The following is a 17,017-nucleotide window of genomic DNA, read 5'->3' on the forward strand; positions in this document are numbered from 1 at the left end:
ATGAGGGGAAGCTCTGCTGATTTTATTATCCAATCATGTGCAAGCTAAAATGTTTTTTTTTCCTTGCATGTCCTCCTCAGATCTTCAGCAACTGAATTTCCAAGTGCACTTTTAGATCGTACCCTCAGATTTACAGTGACTGCACTTCCAAGTGCACTTGTAGTGCAAAGTGAATATGCCTTTTGTACATAACCCCCCTTACATTCCATCAACGCTACAACAAAAAAAAACATTTCAAACAATAACACAATACATGCTCCCACGTCTTGAGTTTTTCATTGGAGCCTATGGTTAATTCATGTGGCATTGTATTAACAACAGGAAAGAAATTAACCGACCTTCAGCAGGTTTTGGCCCTTGAACTGTATATCATATTTCACGAAAAGCTAGGATTAACTATCTTAACCAAGCAAGAAAGCATTATAATTTTGTAAGACCAGATGAAAAATTTTCCAGCTCATGAATTGTATGTGTTTTCTTCTGATGAATTTTGAGTATTTTTTTTTTAAATGTGTGTTTATCGCCTTGTGTGTACACTGTGTTTTGAAGTTTTCTCTAGTGTTTTTAAGAAACATCTTACAAATTGTTAATACTTTTAGCAATATATATTATGTTTTAAAGTACTACACGTCATCCACAATACTAGCTTAATTGTAATTGTAATATTTAAAGCTAATAATCAAGGTGTTTTTTTTTGTTAAATATACACAATGTTGTTATTGCTTTTAACCTGCCTGGCGGTCTTCCCGAGTCTGACACGGGGTTAGATTTTCCTGCTGCGAGCGGAAACCCCGTGTCAGACTCGGGCTTGCCTCGCTAGATCCACAGGCACAAGTTACTTACCTTGTCCCTGGATCCAGCGATGCCACCGCGCTGTGTGAGCGAGTGGGTCCTCGCTCGATTCACACAGTGCCTCCGTGTGACGCCGATCTCCGTTCCCTGCGACGTTACGACGCACGGGGACGGAGAACGGCGCCAAATTCAAAAAAGTAAACAAACACCTTACATACAGTATACTGTAATCTTATAGATTACAGTACTGTATGTAAAAAAAACACACCCCCCCTGTCCCTAGTGGTCTGTCCTGTGTCATGCATGTCATTTTATATAATAAAAACGTTTCTTTCTCCCTGCAAACTGTAGATTGTCCATAGCAACCAAAAGTGTCCCTTTATGTCAAAAATAGTTTTAGATCAGCTAAAAAACAGCGATAATAAATTATAATCACTTGCAGAATTGTGCGATAGCGATTTGTGGGGAAATTCGTCATAAAAAAAAAAAAATAATGACAGCAACAATTCTGCAACTGAGCAAATTTCAGTGATTTTGATTTGATTACATTATTGAATAATTTTTATTATAATTATATTATTATTTGTTATAATTATTTATAATTATTTATTATATTATAATTTATAATTTTGTTTTTAAAAAAATGTCATACCCGGGATGCCTATTAGAAGCTTGTTTGGTCAGATTTAAGTGAGTTATTTCTAAAAATTACAGACCTACAATATAAAACGCCAAATTTCCTTGCAAATAATGGTACCGCTTTTAGCATGTTTTTTCTGACAGAATCATACCGCCAGGGAGGTTAAATAAGTATATCAATTATTCTTCTATACAATGGGTCATATAGATAGAAATTCAATAGTGCAGCGCTACAGTGAAATAATAAAATAGTGTCCAAATAAGTATGGTCTTCAAAGTATTGAAACGAAGGACCTCCACCAAGATTTCAGTGTGCAGACATGGAAACACACCACACCCTTTGCAGTCAAACTGCTTACCAGAAAGACATCATTATAGGCATGTAGGGTTAAATAATGCAGGGGTCAATGCAGGGCCGGCCCTATGATGGGACCGGGTGGTACCATGGGTACCAGGCAGCACTTTTAGGGGGGCAGCATATTTTTTGTGCTATAAATATATATATATATATATTTTTAACTTTTTGCTATAATAAATATCCCCATAATTTAGAAAAATAAAAAATTTTCTTCAGTTTAGGCCAATATGTATTCTTCTACATATTTTTGGTACCAAAAAAAAAAACAACACAATTCGCGTACATTGATTAGTTTGCGCAAAAGACATTGTGGCCGCCGGCAATTCACAGGTCCCTTTATACTCCTGGATACATGTATAGAGCCATGGCAGGTCCTTTTATACACCTATATGCATGTATAGAGCCATGACAGGCCCTCTTTATACATCTATAGAGCCATGACAGGCCCTTGTTATACTCCTTTATACATGTATAGAGCCATGTCAAGTACTCTTTATAGTCCTATATACATTTATAGAGCCATGACAGATCCTCTTTATACTCCTTTATACATGTATAGAGCCATGACGGGTCCCCTTTAGTTATCATGATATAAAATAATGAATGTGGGGGCCTTTTGGTTGGCGTGATTTTTTTTCTGGGGGGGGGGCAGCATTTCATTCTTGGTCCCAGGCAGCACAATGTCTTGGGCCGGCACTGGGTCAATGGCAGTCCCACCTCCAATCGGATATATAGATGGAAAACGATAATTTACAAAAAGCATCAAGGATAAGGAAGCATCCAAAACTCATAAGGATCCAAAGATATATATTGCGTTCATCAGCAAAGGGATAACCAAAAAATTCAGAGAGGAAACGACAATAGTGAAGCCCGTAGAGATAAGCAACACACAATTTATTGTAATGTACTTACAGAAAAGAACAGGTTAACATGTATCAAAAACATAGAGAGTTCCGTGGATCATAGCGTACTTGTGTCAGGCCAGTCTTACACGTTTCACCCAATAAGGATATCATCAGAGGCGTTTCATCCAATATCCTCTTTGGATGAAACATGTAAGGCTGGCCTGACACAAGTACGCTATGATCCACGGAACTCTCTATGTTTTTGTTGCCTGTTAACCTGTTCTTTTCTGTAAGTACATTACAAAAAAATTGTGTGTTGCTTATCCCTACGGGCTTCACTATTGTCGTTTCCTCTCTGCATAAAAAATGCCAAAAAGGTTATCCCTTTGCTGATGAACGCAATATATATCTTTGGATCCTTATGAGTTTTGGATGCTTCCTTATCCCTGATGTTTTTTGTGGATTATTGTTTTCCATCTATATATCCGATTGGAGGTGGGACTGCCATTGACCCCTGCATTATTTAATCCTACATGCCTATAATGATGTCTTTCTGGTAAGCAGTTTGACTGCACAGGGTGTGGTGTGTTTCCATGTCTGCACAATCTGAAATCTTGGTGGAGGTCCTTCGTTTCAATACTTTGAAGACCATACTTATTTGGACACTATTTTCTTATTCCACTCTAGCGCTGCACTATTGAATTTTTATTTTTGTTTGTTTGATCCACATATTGTGCTAGTGGCTTTTTTTTTCGTATTACTTTTAAGTTAGCGCAGATATTTTCCAATTTTTTTCACTTGATCATATAGATAGATTTCACTTTGTTGAGTGTTTGGTGTATTCTCCAACTGAATGTTACTTACATTCAGTTGTAGAATACACCAAACACTCAAATATGCGATGATTGGATGAAAAAAAAATATTCTATACCACTGTTTAGCAAAAAAATAAATACAAATAAAATATAAAGAGTGGAACCTGTATTTCTGGAACACCATTTAAAAACTTGTACACAAACATTGAACACATACAATGTCTATGATTGTGATATCACTAGACTAGACTTGTTATTTCTTTAATGTCCAATCACAGTGGCCACACATGTAAACAACAAGGAAACACACCCTAATTTTCCAACTTTGCCATTGATCCTGTAAGTTACACTCCACCAATGCACATGGGGAGCATAGTGACTATAAAAGGGGCCCGATGACCACCACTGAGCAGTAAGGGGTTACACAGGGACATAATGGTCATAAAGGAGTCACACTGACCACCAATGTTATGGGGCACTCCCCACTGACATTACCATTTAAAAGGGTATTCACACTAAACACCACCATAAGGGGCCCTAACTCATGACCACTGAAATCTACAAGCTGTTCTGTGCAATACATAGTCCTGACCCCTGCACTCTGATTGCTACACCATTTCCTTTATTTATTAAAAACAGTGGTTATTATATTAAATATCACTAAAAGAAAGATCTGTTTGTCTTAAAATGTGTTTAATTATCTGGACACAGTGTTGCATGACCAGGTAATTGTCAGCCAAGTAGCACTGAAAACTGAAAAATGACCTGGTAATGAATACAGGCTAGTACTCAAGTGGTTAAAACAGGCAATGTGAATTATACATTTTCTAAAAGCACATTTTCTAATGAAGTTGTTATGCATGGCTAAAACTTATCTTGACAAAATTCTTTGGGAAAGAAGTATTCAGAGAAAGGTCTATAATGAAAAATATGATGACTAACCAATAACACTTTACTTGTTTTTATTGTTTAAAACTAATTGGTCTTTAGCTTGAATTCTGAAGATCATTTGAGTTTCCTGTTGAAATACTAATTGTATGTGAAAACCTTCTCTGGACAGCCTAAAAAATCTGTTTAGCTTAGATACACCTTACAGTGTACTTGACCATATTAAGAATATTAAAGTATTTATATATTCACAAAAAAAAGTAATAGAGGTGTAAAACAAATACTCACTGGCCACTGTAGCTGCAAAACGTTGTTTTTCCTGACGAGATTCTTTGCAAGACTCTTTTGAATTGCACGAATGCGGTGATATCATCGACTACGACGAGCATGAGCTCGTCACATTCGATGCCGTTGCCGCCATCTTGCTTCACCCTCCCTATGCCTTGGAAGCTACCGCACATGCATCAAAGTCATTTCAAGCATGCGCAGGTTTCCATGGAGAGGTAAGTATACAAACAATCGGGTTTCTTGGCAGAAAAACACTGCCGAGAATCTCACGATGAGAAAATAGAGAACAGGTTCTCTATTTTTCTTGTCTAGATTCTGGGCAGTTTTCTTGATGAGAAATCTCAAAGCCTCGTACACACGCACGGTTTACTCTACAAGAAAGCTCTGCCAGCAGTTTTCTTGCTGGTTCTTGCCGAGAAAACCGAGCGTGTGTATGAGGTTTAACAGTGAGGACTTGGCAGCCTGTTAGCTTTTTAAACAAAACAAATACTAGATGCTGTATGCATCATGAGTACATACTGTATACCCAGCTTTAGGGGGACCATACAGCATCCAGAACATGTGTAAACACTTTCCTTGGACCGGCAGCTGCTGAGTACAGCCATATATAGACATCAATTAGAAGACACGGCTGTAAGCAATTATGTGCCAGTAGTTGCGTAAAGCGCTCACAGGTGCATAGACGTATGTCTTAAACACAGATCATGTACTTTCCTGTGTGTGCTTTAATAATTTCTATGGGTGTCTGTAAGCTGCAGTGCTCACACAGGCTCTGGATACTGTATGACCACTTTATGATTATGTGCATGAGCCCTAAAACACAACTTTAGAGTTTCTGTTGTGTTCTTTGTCAATAAATTAATCCAGATTAATTACTTTAAATTTATCTAAATGCAATTGATCAAACATGGATTAATCATAGGACTGGAGAATTCTGATCTGAAGAAAAAAATATATATATTCTGTGGGAAGAACCGAGCAGGGGAGCAGATACATGGACTGCTACCCTGCACAAAGAGAGAAAGCAACTGCTACTGTTCCTATCAAAGGAAGCTCCTGCATAAAGGCAAAATTGCATGCTGAATTACTGCACAGATCTGGAAGAAGGAAGCAAATCACACCATAATCCAAGTAAGAGTATACATGCCTCTTGTATTTGGGCAATAATTGCTTATTCCATAATTTAGCTTTAAGGTGTGAGATCTGTCTTAGGCCTCGTACACACGACCGAGGAACTCGTCGGAAAAGACACATCGTTTTCCTTGATGAGTTCCTTGTTAGGCTTGTCGAGGAACTCGACAAGCTTGCTTTGCGTACACACGGTCAAGACAAAATCTCCTTGTTCTCAAACGCGGTGACATACAACACATACAATGGCAGGGGAAGCTTGATTCCACTGGCACAACCCTTGGTGCTGCTTTTGCTAATCTCATGTTACTGCGTGTTAAGTAAAAGTTTGGTTAGAGACGATTTGCACTTTTCAGTCTCTTACAGCGTGAAATATGTGTTATCTCCATTACAAATGCTACATTTACTCCCGTCTCATACTTTATTCTGAGCATGCGCGGGTTTATTAGCATACACACGCTTGAGTTTCTCGTAGAAAACCAGCCCGACGAGGAACACAATGAGGAAATTGAGACTCCCGTCGAGGAAAAAGAGAACTTGTTCTCTTTTTTCCTCGTCGAGTTCCTCGACAGTTTCCTCGATGAAAAACGTACACATGACCGGTTTCCTCGGAAAAAAAGCTCTCCCACCAAGTTTCTTGATGGATTCTGTCGAGTTTCTCGGTCGTGTGTATGAGGCCTTAGTTGCAAAACCCTATTTACCATCATACTGCATACCAATTATTTCTAGATTTTGATAGGAAAAAATTCCCTTTTTATGTTAAATTAAAAAATGGCCCTCACCCTTTTTATTTATACCCAATTTCCACTACAAAACCTGGCCTTGGTGCTGTCTCTTTTTTTTCTATTTCAATGCACACACATTTATTTGGATAACATTGTTCTATGCTGAATATTTGTTCCAAAAATGCACACTGCGTTATTTTTTCTGAACATAAAAACATGATAATGCTTACTAACAGTTGACCATCTGATTTTATTTCTGATCTCTTAAACTGTATTTAAATAAATTAGATTTAAGGGATAATCTGTTAAAATCCAGTGCACATAAACCTAATCCAGAAGCGAAAGCTCACAACACCATATGAATTTAACTGGTGCAGGCATAGTAACAGTAGACATCACTAATACTACTACTTCTATCAATGATCATCCATATTTATTATTGTTAATAATACAATACATTACAAATAAATATTATCATAAATATAAATGTTCTAAACAATAATATTGATGCTTTTATTTTGTGGAAAATAAAATACCAAACCATAGGTATTTGATCATGTCCCTGTCATGTTATACCTATTGGCATTTTGGAGAAATCTGAGAAAATGTAGGAGTTTAAATTTTTTCTTATATGGAATGAATTGTATTTCTCCAAACATTTTCATTACTTTAATATTATATAATACGAAGTGTATTCTATTGTATTGTAACTGTACTGTATCTCAAATAGTTGGCACAATATAAATCATGAGTAATAATAATAATAATAATAATAATAATTGGAGCATGCATAATTTAGGATTTCAGATTTCTGGTATACTGCTGAATTGTGACTACAGACACAATATTAGGATCTCAGGTCACACAAAGAATGTGCTGTTTAAATAAAATTTCAGTCTGCAGAGGAAGTCAACATATGCTAAACTAACCTCTTATTAGGAAGCCCATGGTATAAATATACTGAATACATTGAAACATACTGTAGTACTGGTATCACTAAATGGCGGACTGTGGTCCAGATCCGGACCAAGCCTCTGTCCCATATGGACCACCGCAGTCACGTCATTTCTTTCCAAAGCTTCTGACTCTGCTATTATCACAGCAGAGCAGAGAGTATGAGTCAGGACAATTCTGAATGGAGAATGAGAGCAGAAGTTGCTTGGGTTAACTTTTCAAGTTAACCATCAGGTGATTGGTTGCTAGGTTGCAGGGCGTTATCCTACCAACCAGAAGCTTGTTAATATGAAAAGTTAATCCCTGTAGCTCTCAGGCCCCGTACACACGACCGAGGAACTCGTCGGAAAAGACACATTGTTTTCCTCGACGAGTTCCTTGTTAGGCTTGTCGAGGAACTCGACAAGCTTGCTTTGCGTACACACGGTCAAGACAAAATCTCCTCGTTCTCAAACACGGTGACGTACAGCACATACAATGGCAGGGGAAGTTTGATTCCACTGGCACAACCCTTGGGGCTGCTTTTGCTAATCTCATGTTACTGTGTGTTAAGTAAAATTTTGGTAAGAGACGATTTGCACTTTTCAGTCTGTTACAGCATGAAAAATGTGTTATCTCCATTACAAACGCTACTTTTACCGAAGGTGCGCTCTCGTCTCATACTTTATTCGGAGCATGCGCGGGTTTCTTAGCATACACACGCTCATGTTTCTCATCGAAAACCAGCCCGACGAGGAACGCGACGAGGAAATTGAGACTCCTGTCGAGGAAAAAGAGAACTTGTTCTCTTTTTACCTCGTCGAGTTCCTCGAGAGTTTCCTCGATGAAAAACGTACACACGACCGCTTTCCTCTGCAAAAAAGCTCTCCCACCAATTTTCTTGATGGATTCTATCGAGGAAAACGGTCATGTGTACGAAGCCTTACTCTAGACATTTTTGTTTGTGATGTTAAAAATTCTGAAAAGTCCCAATATATTAAACATTTCCATCGTTGGCCCACCTGACACAAGCAATATTGGCCCTTTTATGGCACTGGAAGTTAGGCATGCCACATTAAACTTTCAATTGCCCAGAAAATGACCCCAACATGTTTGAATCACCCAGGGCAAAGGATTGTAATCTCTCTAGGGCATTAGAGTAGGGTCTCTTTACAGCTGAATTGAGGTTGAAAAAGCTAACTGGTGCATACAATGTAGTATGAAAACCGCTCTAGTACCATTTCTCATGTCAAATTTCAAAAGATTTAAAAATACAAAAACTAACGCAGTCACAAAAAAGGTATATACATCAAATGTGCCGATTTGTTTTTTTAGCTGTTATAATCAAATTTTTGTACTTTTTTGCCATTACCTATACCTAAACGGCAAGTAGATTGATACCGTTATAACAAAATTAGCTAGTGGCTGCAAATCTGAAGCCCTTGATTCAGTTTACATTCAGTCTTGTTCAAGAACATTATTGTGCAGTACTTAAAGAGTCTGTGTGTTTTCCCCATGTACCCTAGGACAACAGTCCTATTCTTGACAACAACAAACAATTACACAAGTACACCTACATATGACATATATTGTAATTACTATCTATTAAAACCATCAAATGAAGAGATGTCAAAAATCACTGAGATGATCTCTCTTGGGGAGGGTAGTGCAAGGCATTATTCAGCAAGATTTTCTGACCTAGTGACATATTTAACCTAATAAAAATGTACCGTACGTTCCTAATAAAGTGATACGGTTAACATAAGGTCACTTTGTGTATGAAAGCACATCTGTAATAGAAGAATAAAATCATGTCCCTCTTGGCTGAAATACTTCAGGTGTTGTGACACGGTACGTTATAAGGGGTATAAAAAAATTATGCCTTTTGATTTTAAATCACCTACAAGTTAAATAGACATTGTGCAAGAGATCAAATTAATTAATTAATACATTTATTAAATGTGTAATATTGCAGCACGGAAGTTTCATTATGTGAAAGAGGTGATTGAAGGAAAAACAGAAATGGTGGAAAGTTGATGAATGGATGGATATAAGGTAATGCTGGAACAAAAAAAAAAGCAACTAACATGGACAGTTACTGTGTAATCTTTTAATATAATTTAGTTTAGTTTTTGCACAGACTGTGTAAAGAAGACGGCAACTAATAATCAGGGGTCCCCCCAAAAAAGAGCCAGTTTAGTGTCCACCACACTAGTTGGGGCCATACTGTGCTCAGTACACACACACACACACACACACACACATCACTTCACACTATACACAAACATACACACAATCTGTACATTACACAAAAACATACATATATTACATAAATAAACATAAACCCAAACCTGCACCATACATACATCACAGCACAGTGGAAGATGGGCAGTGTCTAGTGTCGCTGGTCTCCTGCTCTTCTACCAGAGTTTAAACTCTAGATTGTCTATAAGAGCTGCAGATTATGTGGTTCTTCGGGTGCAGGGGGCAGCTGTGGGCAGGTGGGGCTGCTTCTGGGGGCCCCTAAGAGCATGAGGGCCCAAGAAAATTGTACAGTTTATCCATCGCTAATGCCAAACCAGGGGATTTGGCCCTTTATCAAGCAGTTACTGCTTTATCAAGGAACTTGCCTCATAATTTTCTTAACTCTTTGACACTCAGTAACAGAGGGAAAATAACTGGTTCCATCTCATGCAATAACTGTGGAAATCCAGTTTGGACAAATAAATCCACTCATCAGTAAGCAAACTTTTAAACAAAGTTATTATTGGTTCACTGTTAAAAATATAAATGTATGCATTTATTATTTTTTTCTAAGGAGCATGCAGAGCATTGCACCCACGATCAGCATGCAATCTCAGCCTCCTACAGACTCTCAGCATAGCTTTCTGCTCGTACCTCATATGGGCAGACAGTTACCTGAAATATCAATGGACTATGCAGGCACCCTCACAGCTTTTTGGAAACTACAAGATATTCATTCAGAGGAAACTATGAATGAATGACGTGGTCATGGGGGTGGAGCCCCATATGGCCATGCTGTTTTCAAATAGTCACAGCGGGTGCGGGGAGAAGATGCCTGGCCCACTGTCATGGGGAGGGGGGCAGCGGTGGGAGAGATGCAGTTGCTGGAACACATTACATATTCCATCCTAAAAACAAGTGGAACAAATAACATATTTCAAAAGTGAACTTATCCCTTAAGGCTCCATTCACACACATGACATTCCATTTTGCAGGCAGAATCGCCGCGATTCGGAAATGCCACAAATTGTGGGATGCCCTTGCAATCCCCATTACTTTGAATGGCACCAAATTGCAGTGCAATCTTGCCGCGATTGTCGCCCGTCGTCCAACAAATCGCGGTAAAATCACGCAAACAGAATCACTGGCGTCCAAAAGAAGTGCAAGAACTTATTTTGGGTGTCGAGTGTCTTACGATTTTGTTTGCGCGATTTTACTATGATTTTACCACTTGCTCTTTGCCCAAGGCTGAAGAATTGTTTACCCCTGGAAACTTATTTTACTGACACTATATTACAAAAACTCTAGTTACAAACTAAACTATTACAATTTAAATGACAAAACAAGTTTTCAATAAGTATAGAGTTCTCTTTTATAGATAAATACTATTTACTAAATATGAGAGAGGCTAAATAGGCACTGGCTTTACTTATGAGATACAGCTATAGCATTACACACCTGGTAAGATAGTATGAATCCAGCATGCCCCCTTTTACCAAGATTCTTACAGGAGACTACAGACAGGATGTAAGAGATTCATAACAGTCACAACATGTTGGAAGAGACTTGTACAAGAGACTACTAGAAAGTACTAAAGTTTGTCTAATGATGTTCTATAACAAGCAGAATAGAAATATATATTGAAGAAAAATGAGCAGGTAAGGAGGAATTCAGGATGAGATAACAGAAGGGGAAAGTTTGGTTGGTTTTTCTAACTTTTCTCTTTAGTTTAATACGTTTAATATAGTGATGTGGCGGAGTCACTTTAACATGAAGTGGACAATGAAGGATCCTCTGTATGGACAGAAAACAGAGAAGATATCATAAAATACAGAATCACTGCTGCTCTCAGATATGGTAATCTCCTTGAGGACAAGGACTAATGTAAATATTGCTGGTGCTACACATATGCCTGTAATAAATACATAATTAAATGTGCTACTGCAATACAGTGAGCCGGAGGGAGAGGGCTCGCACATTGTGCTAATGCAACTGTTTGGTCATCTGTTTGCTCCAGAGTCTGCGCTACTTCTTTGTGTAGTGGGAACATTAGGAGAGAGCTCAGGGGGTTGATTATGTTTCCACGTCCTCTTGTCTTACCCTTCCCTACACCAAATGTATTCTTTCAGGTCCTAAATCCACACCTTCTGTAATTGTCATTGCTTTTATCATCATGTGGACTGTCTTTCTTCAATGGCAACAGAGGGACAACAGCAGCAGGCAGTGAACTGCAGTCATAAAATCATTGTACACAGGATTCAGCCCCAGAGCTCGGCCAAGCATGAATTGACTGGCTATAGGAGTGCACATGCACAGTAAATATAATTAAAAAACTAATATGTTTTTATTGGTACTTGCCCTCCATCTATGCACAATAATAAATGGGAACAAAAGTCATTGATTTCTGTGACATAATGGGAGGTTGGCAACCCAACCCTGTCAGGCTGTCCTGGTCCTACTCCATCATATGAAAGGAGATTGAAGCAGTACAGAGATAAAAAAATTCTCATTGTCACCGTGCTTTATATTGCTATCAGAATGATTCTTTTCAGCACCTGTACCATATACTGTTTGTCTCCTTGTTCTTCCTCTTCAGCTGTACAGAGACTGTAAGACACTGACATTTGGGTACTTCCATACAATCAAAAATAAATGTAATGACATAGTATTAAAAAAAGCTAAATTAAATTGTCTCTTTTATGTTAAGTTAAATTTTTTAGCTACTTACATAACTGATACTTTATTTGCAGTAGTTGGCGCTTAAAAGAATTAAAGTCATAAGCAGAAATGAATGGCAATATACTTTATTGCATAGTATACACCAAACTCACTCTGCACATCTTAAAGGCTAATGCCGCGTACACACGATCGGTCAAACCGATGAGAACGGTCTGATGGACCATTTTCATCGGACCAAACCGATCATGTGTGGGCGCCATCGGTTATTTATCCATAGGTTAAAAAAAAGCCAACTTGTTTTAAATTTAACCGATGGATTCCTAACCGATAGAAAAAAAAACGATCGTTAGTAGGCACGACCATCGGTTAAAAATCCACGCATGCTCAGAATCAAGTCGACGCATGCTTGGAAGCATTGAACTTCGTTTTTTTCAGCACGTCGTTGTGTTTTACGTCACCGCGTTCTGACACGATCGGGTTTTTAACCGATGGTGTGTAGACACGACTGACCATCAGTCAGCTTCATTGGTTAACCGATTAAATGGTCCATCAGACCGTTCTCATCGGATGGACCGATTGTGTGTACACGGCATAAGTTCACCTTTGTTCATTTTTTTTCCTCTAAATTCTAAATTTTCTCTAAATAGATCTACCATCAACTATGTAGTCCAAGGGACTCCCTGATTGGATACAGAGTAATAGGCTAGATAGATGTTTCCTCCTATTATATAAATTGACACTACATAGTTGATGGTAGATCTAGAAGATATTGTATTGTAATCAGATTGTACAGTATATGTTGAGGGCACACTCCTCTTGTTTTCAATAATACAACACTGCCCCACATAGGCTGTTATCTCATCTCTCATTTCCTGCACACTTCAAAATGCCAAATGTACGATCTATGCAACATTAAAGTTAAGGTAGGAAAAAAAATTGATGCCTGGGTTTTTAGTGAGAAAGGTGATCACTGACTGATTGCATATCATTTAAAAAAAATGCAAATGGAAATGGGTGGGTAGGTAGGAGTGTGGATGATGCAGGGTGTGTGCTATTGAGGTCAGCTGATCAACTCCTTCCTGTGTCATGACCTACAGTCTGCCCAGGAAGTAAGGCAGAAGTAATAGATACATATTTGTAAACATCAATGAAGACAGATGTAGAATTAATAGAAAGCTTTGATATTTTTGCAAAATGCTATATTGGTACATTGGGAGCTGGAATTTATTTTAAAAAAGGTGAACAATGGTGAACTTAGCCTTTAAAGGGGTTGTAAAGGTTTGTTTTTTACTTTCTAAATAGGTTCCCTTCTAAATGTTTTTTTCTTTGTCTGAATTTCTCACTTACTGTTCTTCTGTAGTAAGCTTGCCCCCATCATCTGAGCTGTTCTGGCTGGGGGCTAGAAAGCGTGCTCGCCCCCTCCCTTGGAAACTACATCCCTGCAGGGAGATGCTGTATCTCCCTGCAGGGATGTAGTCCCAAGGGAGGGGGCAAGCATGCTGACTAACCCCCAGCCGGAACGGCTCGGATGATGGGGACAAGCTTAATGAGGAGAAACTGGAAGTGAGAAATTCAGACAAAGAAAAAAAACATTTAGAAGGGAAATCGAAGGAAAAGGTAAGTGAACCAACAATGCACTAGCTTAACCTGCCTGGCGGTATTCCCGAGCGTGACTCGGGGTGGGTTTTTTAGGCTGCGATTGGTATCCCCGAGTCACGCTCGGGGTAGATATGCAGAGCCTGCAGCGTGCGCTGGCTTACCTTGACCTGGATCCAGTGATGCCACCGCGCTGTGTGAGTGAGCGGGACCTCGCTCGATTCACACAACGTCCTCCTGTGCCGCCGATCTCCGTTCCCTGCGACGTTACGACGCACGGGAGCGGAGATCGGCGCCAAATTCAAAAACGTAAACAAACACATTACATACAGTATACTGTAATCTTATAGATTACAGTACTGTATGTAAAAAATACACACCCCCCCTTGTCCCTAGTGGTCTGCCCAGTGCCTTACATCTTCTTTTATATAATAAAAACTGTTCTTTCTCCCTGCAAACTGTAGATTGTCCATAGCAACCAAAAATGTCCCTTTATGTCAAAAATGGTTTTAGATCAGCTAGAAAACAGCGATAATAAATTATAATCACTCGCAGAATTGTGCGATAGCGATTTGTGGGGAAATTCGTCATAAAAAAAAAAAATAATGACAGCGACAATTTTGCAACTGAGAAAATTTCAGTGATTTTGATTTGATTACATTATTGAATAATTTTTATTAGAATTATATTATTATTTGTTATAATTATTTATAATTATTTATTATATTATAATTTATAATTTTGTTTTTAAAAAAATGTCATACCTTGGATGCCTATTAGATTCTTGTTTGGTCAGATTTAAGTGAGTTATTCCTAAAAATTACAGGCCTACAGTATTAAATGCCAAATTTCCTTGCAAATAATTGTACCGCTTTTGGTACGTAATTCCAGACAGAATCATACCGCCAGGGAGGGAGTATTTAGAAAATAAAAAAACAAACCTTTACAACCCCTTTAAGGAGAAAAATACACCATGTGTTTTTTGTTTGTTTTTTGTTTTGTCTCTTAGCTGAATGCAGCCTTTAGGCAGATAGACGGTGTAATATTACAATCTGCCTATAAAAATCACTAAACACTGAAATCCATGTGTGGCTGTAACTTGTAATTTTAAATATTTTAGTTTCAGAAAAACACGTCTTTTTTTGTTGTGTTATATCTAATCTAAAAAATACATAAATAAAACCAGGTTTTAGGAAGAAAAAAACCAAGGCAGCCTTCTACAAGCCTGGCTCACATGTAACTACTGCCATCTTAATAAGGTGAGTGCAGTTTCCGAGTCCCAGGCAGATTCAGATGCCACAGCCCAATCCCTGCCATATGGAGTCAGCCTGGAATCTGTCAAGTTCAGTTAGCGAATTTTAGCTGTGGGAAGTCAGTCAGGCAAACTAGATGTGAATAAACAGAATGCTGTTGAGATCTTCAGGCTAATGCTGGTACAGGCTGGAGTACTGAACCAAAAAATTCAATTTTAAATTAACATGTGTTTGCCTGTAAAATAAAGAATAATTAGACTACACCACAGCCTTAACATAATAGCTACCACAATAGACAGAGATGTATGTTCAGGGCATTTTGACTTTATAACCATTCTCCCTGACAGAATTCAAAAATGATATTGGCAGAGAAATTATACAAATGTAGTGGGTTTTTGTTTTTACACTGAATAACTATTGTGCATCCCACCACAGCAATATGCAGTGAATATGAATACATATATACAGTATGTATGTACACATATATATATATATATATATATATATATATATATATATATATATATATATATATATATATATATATATATATTTCAGAGATTTGTTGACCTTTGTTGATGCTTTTATGTTCAAAGAAAAAGGTACTGTAAATAAAATATGTATACAGTAATCAGGTAAATTTTTAGAGTAGAACAGGTAATAACAATACTGATAGTGGTGGCTACAGTGATGGTTAGCAAGATTTTTCTTAGTATCACAAATATTTGACTGAATCAGCTTATCCAGAAATAAATCAGTTTTATCATTTTAACCACTTGCCGCCCACCAATGACATATTGACGTTGGCAAAGTGGTTGTAGAATCCTGACTGGACGTCATATGACGTCTTCAGGATTCTGAGCCGCTGTGCTCCCCCGCAACACAGATGACACCCTGCAACACCGATCAAGGTAAAGAGTCTCTCACGGAGACTCTTTACCACGTGATCAGCCGTGTCCAATCACGGCTGATCACGATGTAAATAGTCAGACGCGAGTAGAGGAGAGCCGACCGGCTGCTCCTGTTACAGGGGGGGTTTGTGCTGATCGATTATCAGAAAAGCCCCCCCAAGGATGCCCACTGGACCACCAGGGATGCCCACTGGACCACCAGGGATGGCCATATAGACCAGTGTTTCCCAACTCCAGTCCTCAAGGCACGCCAACAGGTCATGTTTTCAGGCTTTCCATTATTTTGCACAGGTGATTTGATCAGTTTCACTGCCTTAGTAATTACCACAGCCGTTTCATCTGAGGGAAATCCTGAAAACATGACCTGTTGGTGTGCCTTGAGGACTGGAGTTGGGAAACACTGATATAGACCACCAGGGATAAAAAAAAAGGATGCCACCCTAGACCACCAGGGATGAGGAGGACACACAAAATGGATGCCAATCAGTGCCACAATGGATGCCAATCAGTGCCCACAATGGGCATCACTGATTGACAGGCATTGTTTGGCACTGATTGGCATCCATTAGTACAACACATACAATAGTGCCCATCTATGCCCATCCGTGCCACCTATCAGTGCCCATCCTTGCGCCTATAAGTGTCCATCCGTGCCGCCTATCCGTGCCCGTCCGTGGTGCCTATCTGTGCCCGTCCGTGGCGCCTATCCGTGCCCGTCCGTGGCGCCTAGCCATGCCACCTATCCATGCCACCGGTCCAAGCCCATCCATGCCGCCTATCCGTGCCGCCTATCAGTGCCCATCCGTGCCTCCCATCAGTGCTGCATATTAGTGCCCATCAATGCCACCACATCAGTGCCACCTCATCGGTGCCCATCAGTGCCGCCTTATCAGTGCCCGTCAGTGCAGTACCATCAGTGCCCA

General features: G+C 39.0%; 1 protein-coding gene across 4 annotated transcripts in view; it reads right to left on the reverse strand.

Annotated features, from left to right (window-relative positions):
• Window positions 1-17,017, reverse strand: part of RBFOX1 (RNA binding fox-1 homolog 1) — a 1,331,074-nt gene that overhangs the window by 847,473 nt on the left and 466,584 nt on the right. The window lies entirely within an intron of this gene.

The sequence above is a fragment of the Rana temporaria genome, chromosome 6 (assembly GCF_905171775.1).
Source record: "Rana temporaria chromosome 6, aRanTem1.1, whole genome shotgun sequence".
In the NCBI taxonomy this organism is placed as follows: Eukaryota; Metazoa; Chordata; class Amphibia; order Anura; family Ranidae; genus Rana; species Rana temporaria.